General features: G+C 40.3%; 1 pseudogene across 1 annotated transcript; it reads left to right on the top strand.

Annotated features, from left to right (window-relative positions):
- The first annotated feature begins 808 nt into the window (after positions 1-808).
- Positions 809-6,655, top strand: LOC308611061 (3-hydroxyisobutyrate dehydrogenase, mitochondrial-like; annotated as a pseudogene). Its single transcript has 2 exons — positions 809-820; positions 3,858-6,655. The product of its transcript is annotated as a 3-hydroxyisobutyrate dehydrogenase, mitochondrial-like (transcript).
- The last annotated feature ends 5,329 nt before the right edge of the window (positions 6,656-11,984 follow it).

The following is an 11,984-nucleotide window of genomic DNA, read 5'->3' as shown; positions in this document are numbered from 1 at the left end:
TCTCTGCACCCTCTCTTACTACTACCACCATCATCCCCAGCAATTTTAAAGCAAATCCCAGATTTCTTTTTCTCAGTGAAAACGTCAGTATCCATATTTCTAAAATGCAAGAACTGCCCTTTTTAAGCTCAACTATGTCATTATCACACATCCGCAAATAATAATGATTCCTTAATATCAACAAATAGCCAGTCAGTTCATGTTTCCTTGATTGTCCTCTAAATGTATTTTTATTTTAATAACCATTATTTATTTGATTGCTGATCCAAACACAATTTCTTTTAAAGTATAGGTTTAAAAGAACTCAGTTTGCTCATTTTTCTTGCAAGTATTTGTCCTTGAATTCAAAGCATTCATCCAGTAGGGTTCCCAACTGTCTGGATTATGCTGATTGCATCCCCTTTCTGCTTATATGTTTATCATGCTCCTTTGGTCCATGTATTTACTGTCAGTTGGTAGATAGATCTAGAGCACTGACATAATTCAGGTGTGATTTTTTTTGTCAAGTTTACTTCATAGATAATACTGATGAATTCCAAAAGGAACTATAAAGTGTCTGTCTTACTGTGACGTTGCAGCCATTAATGATCAATGTCTAGATCCATTAATTTATTAAGGGTACCAAATGGTGATATTCTACTAACTAGATGATTATTCATTTACTAGCTAGAACATTATTTCATCAACTACTTGGTTGCCCTGAGTTACAGTTTAATTAGGAAAGGAAGAATAAATGTTTCTTTTATTTTATTTACCAGTTTTACAAAAAAAGAAAAAACAAGAGAGAGAAAGGTTGACTCTTCCAAAGATGACTAATGAGGTATTTTCTTGCTTTGTTGTTGTTTTCAGTGAGGTTGTTATAAATATCGATGCAGAGATTGTCCCCTCTTAGGTTCACGGATCCTGTTCAAGTTGGCTCCTGAGTCCTTTCCACACAACCACAGTAGTCTTTGAAGTCTTCCCAGCTCTCTTATATGACAAGAGGTACCAGGAACATCTTGTTCGTTTCTTATGCTGGATTTGAAATCAGCTGTTTCTCCAAGGAGACATTATCCACTGTGTTTATTCAAACTTGTGTTCCTTCTAGTTTAACCTTCTCTCGAGACATGATTTTTTTTAAACAAATTACTTACTGAATTTTTCACCTTTTCAAATCTTGCTATTCTCCAATCACTTCATTTCTGAATTTTTCTAATTTCTTTTATGTTTTTCTTAAAACCAGTTTCTATTCCTTTGAAAATTTCTTTTACTTTTTCCGCAATATCAGGCAATAAATTTCATTTGTTCTGTGGACGTGTCTTTCTGTGACGTTTTCAGGATTTGCTGGAACTTTCTTTTCACCCCTCTTTTTTCTTTTTTTTTCTCACTGATTTTCTACAGGATGTGAATGGAATACTCTTCTGTCGCTCATTTTTAAATGAAATAAGTTTCCACTTTAGGAGGGAAACATAGATCAGAATATAATTTCTAGCTTCAGAACTCCAGGGCTCACTATCTTCTATTATTTTCACAACATAATTTTATTTATTTATTTATTTTTTGCGGTACGCAGGCTTCTCACTGCTGTGGCCTCTCCCGTTGTGGAGCACAGGCTCCGGATGCGCAGGCTCAGCGGCCATGGTGCACGGACCCAGCCGCTCCGCGGCATGTGGGATCTTCCCAGACCGGGGCACGAACCTGTGTCCCGGCAGGCGGACTCTCAACCACTGCGCCACCAGGGAGGCCCCACAACATAATTTTAAAAAATGACCTTAAAATTTCTAAAATCTTCCTCCTCGGCCCTCCTATGCCCATTTACCCAGGCCTCCTCTTTCCTGTCCTTGTTGAGTATGGGGATTTGTTCTGGAATGGTGCTTTGGTTTGATAGGTGTCAAGGTTTCACAGACCCCAGAACACTTGGCATCCTCAGAACATTTCAAAGTTCTTGCACTCAGCTGCAAAGTGGAGCCTGCAACATTCACTCCCGGTTTCTGCCGCTGTTCTCAGTGAGTTTTTCAATCTCAGTGAGTTCGTGAACCATAGTAACCTTTGGCTCTCCTTAAAGAGAGAGAGAGTCCTTCCCTCGTCTTCCTCCCACACACCTTGGGATACACATATGTAGGTCTTTTTCCTGTTGTTGGTTTGTTCCTACCTGGCTGTATGTTGCAGTTAATGTGGACACCTTGTTGTAGATGTTGTCTGTGGGTTTTTGATCTTGCTATCCTAGATGCTTTTCTTTCTTCTTTGTGGGGGTGGGGGGTTGTGTATTTAGGGGAGGGGTGGCATATTCAGGGATAAAAATCTTCTCTGTAGCCACCACCATTTCCCCAGAATCCTCTGCCATTAATATTTAAAACAAAATCATGGGAATCATTATCCGGATCCTTAGGATAATCATTACACTGTATCTGTCTTTTTTCCAGGCTTCAAGCTGCCTGTGGCTCGCCACGTTAGTATACTGACGTGACTGGGCAATGCCTAATTTGATGGGCTCTTTCTGTACTACCTTCCTCCTAATCATGACAGTCTTGTACGCTATACATAGTCTTCTTCACTGATAGGGAATTTAGAAAATACAGGAAGCCATGGGTTTAATAGCTGAAAGTGGAATTAATGTGTTCTTTTTCTCAGGTAAAATATCATAAGACTCCTTAGGCCAAAGTTGTAAAATGAAATCGCAACTTTCCTGGAATCATTTTGCAAACGTGAATGCCCACATAAAGTACACTAGGACTTGAATCCAAGGAATAACACATTTTTAGAGCCTCCAAATGTATAAACTTAGTACAATTCTGCATTACTTCTTAAGGCAACTGAAGAAAATAATTTTGTGATCAAATAAATATTGATTTTATTAACAGTTATTTTAAAAGTTTACAAAACTTATAAAAAATGTTAAGGCTCTATCAGCCTCATCAGTTGTTATTTCTTTTCTAGAATCTTGGATTAAGGAACAGTCGTTTGAGGGGAAACATGGTATAAAATGGGAAGATAATCTAACAGTAAAGATAGTTATATCTCTTCCTGTGTGATGAACTACTCCTAAGCTTGGTGGTTTAAAACAGCAGGCACTTTATCTCCTCACAATTTGTGAATCAGCAGAATGGGCTGGGATCTCCTGGGTGGATCTATCTTGCTTTCACCTGAGGTGACTACTGAGGCTGCCATCATCTGGTTGCTGGACTGGGGCTGGTTGCTTTCACATGTCTGGCCATTGGTGCTGGCTGTGGCCTGTGCCTAGTCTCCACTAGGTTAGCCAGGCTTCCTAACATGTCAGGTTTCCATGAGGACAAGCCCTAAAGCACGAGTACTCTCCAAGCTTCAGCTCTTGATATGCCATTGGGCCAAAGCAAGTCACGTGACCAAGCCCAGGTCAAGGTGGAACAAAACTACACAGGGTGAGAAAACGGGGGGAGGGGCATTTGCACTGGGGGTCAGTAGTCTAACAAACTGCTGCAATAACTCTATAAAGTAAAACACCCCGGAGGACAACTGGTAAAAAATGAATGTGTGCGGGGTGGGGTGGGGTTTGGCATAGGGGGGCAAAGGCAGTAAACAGAGGCTACCAAAATCTGAAGATTCTGGAATTTTTGGAAAATCCACTGGGATTAAAGGAGTTACACAACCATGTTCTGACACCAGAAGAAAGGTGCCAGTTGAGCATCAGGGAAGTCTAGCGCTCTTCCTCCATCGCATCAATTTTCACGTTTCTTTGACTCAGCATATTTGTAGAATGAATCATGACTTTCTATAAATTTTTAATTCAGTTTTTCAAAGAAATGGTGACCTCGCTTCTATCTGCTGTGCCACAAAAATGCCGTAGAAAAAAATTCCTTCTGTTAAATCGCTCACTAGGTGAAACTGTATGTGTAACCTAGTACCAAAGAGGTATTAAGAATCGCCACAGCCGAGCCGGCCCTCCGCATCACGCACCCTATAGCAGCCAGTGGGTGAGCCGGGAGTCGAGGAGGTCACCGTGGGAAGGAGGGGCGCGGGCAGCGTGGCAGCCTCCTTCCGTCTCCGTGGAGCCACCTCCGGCCTCCGGTACAGGGAGTCGTCTGCAGCAGCCAGTGGTGGCCAGCCTTGCAGCGCTGTGTTCTAGGTCAGTAGCTTCCAAGACTCCAGTTGGATTCATTGGAGTAGGCAACGTGGGGAGTCCAGTGGCAAAAGAGCTCATGAAACATGGCTAGCCACTCACCGTTGTTGATGTGTTCCCTGATTCATGCAAAGAGCTTCTAGATGCAGATGAACCCTGTAGTGTCTTCTGCAGGGGATGTAGCCGAAAAAGGTGACAGAATTATTACAATGCATCAATGCACTAGAAGCTTATTGTGGAGCAAATGGAATTCAAAAAAAAGTGAAGAAAGACTCACTATTAATAGATTCCAGTACTGTTGATCCTATGGTTTTCGGAGAATTGGCCAAAGAAGTTGAGAAAATGGGAGCGGTTTTCACGGATGCCCCTGTTTCTGGTAGTGTGGGAATGGCTCGATCTGGCCACCTCACACTTAGGATGGGAGGGGTTGAGCTGCTGTGGTGCATGGGCTCCCATGTGGTGCATCGTGGAGCTGTTGGGACTGGCCAGGCTTCGAAGATCTGCAAAAACTTGCTGCTGGCTATTAGTAGGATTGGAACTGCTGAAGCTATGAATCTGGGACTCAGGTTAGGGCTTGACCCAAAACTCTTGGCTAAAATCCTAAATACGAGCTCAGGACAATGTTGGTCAAGTGACACTTATAATCCTGTACCTGGGGTGATGGATGGAGTTCCCTCGGCTAATTACTATCAGGGCGGATTCGGAGCAACACTAATGGCTAAGGATCTGGGATTAGCATGAGACTCTGCTACCAGCACAAAGAGCCCAGTCCTTCTGGGCAGTCAAGCCCATCAGATCTGCAGGGATGTTGTGCGTGAAGGGCTACTCAAAAAAAAAAGACTTCTCATCCGTGGTCCAGTTTTTGCAAGAGGAGGAGACATTCTGAGTTTGCCCTCTGGCTGTGAACACTGAAACATTGAAACCAAACTGTGTCTTGGAGCCCCTTATGGCTCACTCCACAGGAAAATGGGCTTAATCAAAGGTCAGCTGTCTGCTTTTGAGTGTGTAGGTCAGGGGTTCCCAACCCCTTGGCCTTGGACGGGTACCAGTCCACAGCCTCTTAGGAACCGGGCTGCACAGCAGGAGGTGAGTCGCAAGCAAGCCAACTAAGCTTCATCTGCTGCTCCCTATGGCTCACATTACCGCCTGAACCTCACACACCCCGCCCCCCCTCCCTGGAAAAATTTGCTTCCAGGAAACCGGTCCCTGGTTCCAAAAAGTTTAGGCACCTCTGGTCTAGGTCACAGTAGATCCTGGGATTTTTCACCCATTCTAAACTGCTTATTCTTTTTATCTATTTAGCAAACATATCATCTGTAATTTTTTTCTCTGCAAGCCACTGATGGTAACTGCTAGCTAGCTAGCTGATTGGCCTTTTTCAAAAGTTTGATTCCTAAGCATCTTCAGCTAAAACGCTGCCTACTTCACTCAGGATATTATTTACTCCACTTTACAAATAAAACTAAAATTGTTTTCAACAGGATAAAATCTATCCTCGAGGAAAGAAAAGAAATTGGTGTGAGAAAAGATATTAGAGAAAGGGGAAGTATAGTGAGTTACTACCTGTGTCCCTCAGAAAATTTGTCCTGTTAAATAACCCAGTGGTGATATTCTTGCATTGAGATTACTGGTTTATTTTCTAGGAGTTGTTAAAGCAAGAGAACTCCTTGCTGCATGTTATGTAATTTGGACTCTGTTACATTATCTTGTTGTGCCCCTCTTGTAACAACTTCCCATACTCAGCAAACTTGTTTTTTTCATATTTTTGCTTCCTTGTCCATTTTTACTGCATATTTTTTGACTTCAAAAGAATGACATCTTTAGAACTGTTTCAGAGCCAACGATGATATGTGCTTTAGATAATTATTACACTATGCTAAATATAACCATATTCTTTTGAATTCAAATAGATTTCTATGCTGATAAAAAAAGAGAGGCACATTTCATCAATGTTTAAATAGTATCCTTCTTCCTCTAAAACTTAAAATAGGATTCAGTCTGATTGCTAAAGGGTTATTTTCTTCAACAACAAGAGCTGACTTAGGCCATTTCTTGGCAGTGGAATCTGAGCATAGAGGTCCCTGTCTGACTGCCCTTTGTTTCTCACTCACAGTATCCTGGGTGAGTGTAATGGACGGGCGTGCCCTTATGACTTAGCCCACTGCTACTGCTCCTGATGAGGGCTAATGGTGTGGGCCACTTTAAATCTTGCCCAGCAAAGTGCTGACATCTGGGGTTTCCTATCAAGTTTACCAGATATTTCACAGTAATTTCATAATTTACACAACATAAAAACACTGATTTTGAGCTTAGGAAAGCATTTCATTTAAACAGATAGAGAACACTACTCTACAAAATGGTTTAAAATTTGTGAGCAATTGCATTAAATAAACTCTAATATAAATTAATCTAATACAAGTAAACTAATAGTTGCAAAGCTACTGGTTGCTTCAGAAGCGGTGGCTACGGATAACTTCAAAGTTGTTTCCTCAATTCATTAAGAGGAGAAACTATTTGCTGTCAGCTTCTTCTTGGGGAAGCTTAGTTTGATGCTGATTCGCGTTATGAATGTATAGGAACCATTACTGGTTCTTCCTTTCCATATTCAGTGCACCATTATACTTCTATCCTCTTAAGATCTGGATATCTGTTACTGCTCCTGTTGGCTGGAGCCTGGGAGGAGGAAAGCTATCAAGAAAAAAGGTCAACAAGTGTTAAAGATTTTTAGCATACCACTGAGACTTTTTATCAACCATAATCATAAGAAATAATAATTAAAATTACTTATAGCCTGGTCAGTGAGACCTTGAGTAAATTGTGGAAGCATCCATGTTTCATACAGTTTCAGGGGATGGATATTTCCTGTTATTAACTCTATATCCTCTTCAACTGGAACAGAGAGACCTTTCTCTGTTGAAGCAGTTTTGTCTTTTTCCTGGGCATTTTCAGTTTTCTCTTAGGAGAGACTTGTAAAGCTTACATATACAAACTTACACATACACGTATAAAGCAAAGAAGGGATAGGGCAGTCTTGAGAGGACACGGTTTTGTAGCAGGCGCACAAGACAGAGCTAATACTCCCTGATTGCATTTGCCTCCCTAGCCCCATCTCCTTTGTGGAAAGCATCAGCATTCTGACTGGTCTCTGCACCCCACTAACTGGACGGAACACTGCATTGGCATTCTTAGGGAGCACTGATGGTCCCTCCGGAAACTGTGGTTAGAGCTTGTGCAGCCAAAGTGCACAGGAAAGAATCAAATATACTTCAGATAACATGCTTACTCTGTTTTGCTTAATTAGCACTTACTCCCTGTAAGAGGCTGATTTCTGCTTTGACAGGGAGTAATCGAACTCGGTATTCACGCAAACCATAAAATTAAAGTTAACATACCTCAGCTTTTCATCCTACTGGAAGAAATGTATGAAATCTAAAGTTATTTTTTAATTGCTGCTGTTTAGAATGCCTGAAGCCCATTTGCTGAACTTGTTAAAGAGCAGTGTTAATGAGGGTATTTTTCGTTTCTTTCTTTTCCGACCACAGCATGAATTCTCAGCCCAAAGTGTGCCCTGTTTCCCACAATAGAGACAGGGGAAAAAGTGCGAGTCTCTCACCACAAAGCATGAGACAACTACAAATACTTCTCTCCCAGAGTTAACATTGATGAGAGTCTTTGTGGAAAAGAACTTCCTCTTTTTGCGGGAATACAGTAGAAATGCAAGATGTATTCTCCACAATTTCACTATTGGAAAAATAATTTCATAGTCTCTCTCTCTCTCTCTCTCTCTCTCTCTCTCTCTCTCTCTCTCTCTCTATATATATATATATATATATATATATATATATATATTTTTTTTTTTTTTTTTTTTTTTTTTTTTTTTTTTGCGGTACGCGGGCCTCTCACTACTGTGGCCTCTCCTGTTGTGGAGCACAGGCTCTGCACACGCAGTCTCAGCGGCCCTGGCTCACAGGCCCAGCTGCTCCGTGGCATGTGGGATCTTCCCAGACCGGGGCACGAACCCGTGTCCCCTGCATCAGCAGGCGGACTCTCAACCACTGCGCCACCAGGGAAGCCCCATAGTCCATATTTTTTATTGGTCTTCTTAAAAACATACACAGTGTTTACAATAAGGAGTAAAAGAGAAGATTTTCAATGTGATATTTCAAGGAGCATTTTGTAAAGGCAGGATCCAGTGCCAACTTTGGAAAATTAACACACACCTATGAGATCAAAGAGTCACCTGCAAAAAATTTTATTATGTTTTTCTTTCATACTAGTTTCCTAAAGGTGCATTGTTACTTCTTGGTAACGTAATAGTCAGAAAATACAGCAAATAGTTTCTCCTCTTAATGGTGGCCATTTGAGGAAGAAGTAGCTCTTACATAAGTGTCTAGTGACCTTATCTCTTTTGATACAATACCTCTTGGTTTCAGAGGCTTGCACAGATTTCCTCTAAATGAATAAACTTAGTAAGATTTTTCTAACTATCAGTCTAAAAGTAGATTTAGAAATCTACTTCTGAAGCAGTTTTGTTAAGTAATTATTGGTCAGTTCTCTTTCTGATTGGTACTTCTTTCTGCAAAACAAATCCATGTACTTAGAACAATTAATACCACCATCCCTGGCTCCTTGATTATTACACAGTGATGTTTCTTGAGAAAAAAGCTTACCCTTTTTGGGGGGAAACTTCAGTCCCTGAAGTAATACTTCATTAAAACTAGATCTGCTTCTAATGCCAGTGTGATGCAGATCAGTATCCCCTTTCTTTTGACTTTCCAGGATGTGTGAAGAGAATGGTATGGTTTGGTTTAGGAAGGGTTGTAGCTTAAGAGGATTGCATTATGTTTCTGTGTCACTTTGGGGGATTTTATTTCAATATTATATCCTGTTCTGTAAAAACACCCTAGTCATTCTCTTACTTATTATTAAATAATTAAACGCTGCCCTTTGTTTACTTTCCCCTTCTGATCAGAAGACTCCTCTCCACTCTAGGCCTTGATCTGAGTTCCCATTCATCAGCTTGTAGTAGATACACTTCTGGTTTCTGAAGTCAGACAGATATGGGTCCCATTTCTGTCTTCATCAGTTATAATTTAGCCTCTGATATATGCATACCAGAGCTGGGAGTGACAAACATTTTGCTTCTCCTTATTTTCCCAGGGTTCTGTGCATTTTAATAGAGGATCACAATATTTGAAGTAGAGCTGGGATGGGGTGGAACGAAAGAGCAGGAAAACATGCTTTTAGGAAGGTCTGATATACAAATCACATGGAGGTAACTGCTTGAGGGAAAACCACCCCTACCTGAGTATTGTCAATAAAGTAGCACAGGGAGGCAAACGAATCAATTGTTCACTAAAAAATATTCTTCTTTAGAAGAATAAAATTCACAAGAAAGCCTCATTGCAAATAAAATATATTTGTTTTCCTAAAGGAAGATATTTGGAAAGTCGTAGTAAATACCTCTTTTGACCTTCTGTGTCCCTAGTGTTCTATCTCCACTAAGTTTTATGAACACTACATAGAGGAGGAGGCTGAGTCTCAAAGGCCATAAGTAAGAGATGGATTTCAGAGCCTTTGCAAGGTCCTTTATGCCCCATGACTTCCCATTGCTTGTGCTTTTCATCCAGATAGGTGCTTAGGATACCAGAATGAATACATCTCTTTCGAGAGGTTTTTAACAGACATTAGATCCTAAACAAGTACAACACCTAACAAATAGAACAGAATGCTTTATTTAAAGCAGAAACAGAATAAATGCTCACCTAGTATCATTTAAATCCCCATTAAATTATTTTTTGAATCAACATGTTTATATTTGAGGGTATTTTCTTATTTTTTTCTAGTTCCCTTTACTTGCACCTCCTTTCTTTTTCACTTTTCCCAACTGAAATGTTTATGGTTTCAAAAGTAATTACTTCTTGAAGAAAGTTTTCATGTATACTAAGTGCTACCTAATGGAAGCCATAGCATAGAGTCTGCTAGCGTTTAGAGTGGTATAATACATAGCCAGGTTGAATCAAGTGGGAGAGAAGGTTCATCATTCTTTTAAACTGGCAGTGTTGCCAGAGGTGGATTAATATGCTCTTTGAATCTCTTATGTGCTGTAAGTCTCCTTGATCACAATCACTGTGTTAATGGTTGAGGTTTTGAATTAGTGGTGTCTCCTGGGCTCAGCTGGGCCAAGTCCCTTCACCTCTCTGGCCATATTAGGTGATGGTTTTCTCATTTCAATACATGATCTCTGTTAGAGGGAGTGTTGACTCTACCAGACTTTTAACGTGGGCACCCAGAAAGTGGAAGAATCTCTCTACTGGTGATGAATCATAACTCTTTTCATTGTGAATATAGTCCTTCCCTTAGGTAAGGTAGGAACACCATGAAAAATAGAAAGTTCTCGGGTGTCTGTGGAAGCTGGAGTGCTCTCGACCTGTCAGCTCACTGGCAGAGCAGGCTTCGTCCAGACACTAGAGAACAAAATGTGAAATTGGCACCAGCCAGCCTCTCCATTGCACAGGATATCCCTATTTAAATTTGACAATCGGGATATTTTATAATTTGAAATTCTTGTCATCTGGTTTTCTTTAGTTTTTTCTTTGGGTTGAAAAGACTGAGAAGCTTGTTAAAAAATCTGGAATTCTGACGGTGAGGCTTAACCAGATCTATTGAGTCATCAATCAGCAAACATTGACCAATGCTTACCATTCCCTCAGTTACTATACTAAGGACCCAGACACGTCTCAGATAGTGGCCTTGCTCATTCACTGTATTTACAGTACTTTTTTCTAAATGTAACCAGAGCTCAGGTAAAGACAAGACATTGATTTGAGTCTGAAGTAAACAAAGCTGACTGGTCTGACCCCTTCAGTTTCCAGAATTCTTTTGTTTCAGGTAGTAATTTTCCCAGACCAATAGAACAAAGTCCTATCGTCTATTTATTTAATATTTTATCACAATAGTCCTTGCCCCTTTGACCTCTAGTGAGGAAACTTGCATAAGAAACTAAAATATGCTTAGGTTCTATGGGTAAGTGCAGATAATGATATGAATGAAATTGAAAATGAAAGCAAAGGTAGAAAAGCCAGTTCTGAATAGATGAAGTAAGACAGAGGTATTTGAAAAATCAAGTAGAAAAGATACAATAAGGAATGGAGAGCTTCTGGAAGTTTTCCAATAGGTGAGGGGTTGGTACATCATTTTCTTTTAATAACATGTCTGGCAGTTGTATGCCAGAGAAAGTTATAAGGGGGTTGACTATGTGCATGAAGTCCAGTGAGAACACTGTTTCTGTAGGCCACTGACGGTGTTCTGAGTGTACATTCTATAGTACTAGAAATTAAGTTAGGAAACAAAGGGTAATCTGATGTCATTTTAAATGACATTTCACAAATGATTAGAGAGCTAAAAGGTGTCTTTTTTCACTCAGCCAACACGTTGAGCACGTACTATGGGGCAAGCACTGTGCTTATGGGTAAGAGATAAAAGAAAAAATAAAGGCCAGAGGAACTCAAAAGAGAGTGTGAGAGATGCATAAACAACTCATTACAATCAAATAGGGAGAGGCTATTAAATAAATAGATCATAAAAATGTAACTTTGTAAAACAGAACTTAGAGTCACTAACCCTGCTAATAGGGGATATTAAAGAGAATGCCAACAATGAGGGGGTTTGGAATTAGGTTTTGAATGTCAGTAGGAATGTTCCACGTGGAGAGAAGGTCAGGGGCATACCAGGCAGAAGGAACATCCTGGACTTGAGAACCAACACAATATGTTTAAGTGATTGTAACTGAGATTTTTTTGACTAGAGCGTAGGGTATAAGTTGCCAAATGGTAGAAAATAGAGTATAAAAGTTAGGCTGGAATAAAAGTATAAAGTGTCATAATTCTTATGATGAAAGTTAGGTGTT

This window comes from Mesoplodon bidens (assembly GCF_964165515.1).
Source record: "Mesoplodon bidens genome assembly, contig: HAP1_SCAFFOLD_500, whole genome shotgun sequence".
NCBI lineage: Eukaryota > Metazoa > Chordata > Mammalia > Artiodactyla > Ziphiidae > Mesoplodon > Mesoplodon bidens.
This window is presented reverse-complemented; position numbering and strand designations above follow the sequence as displayed.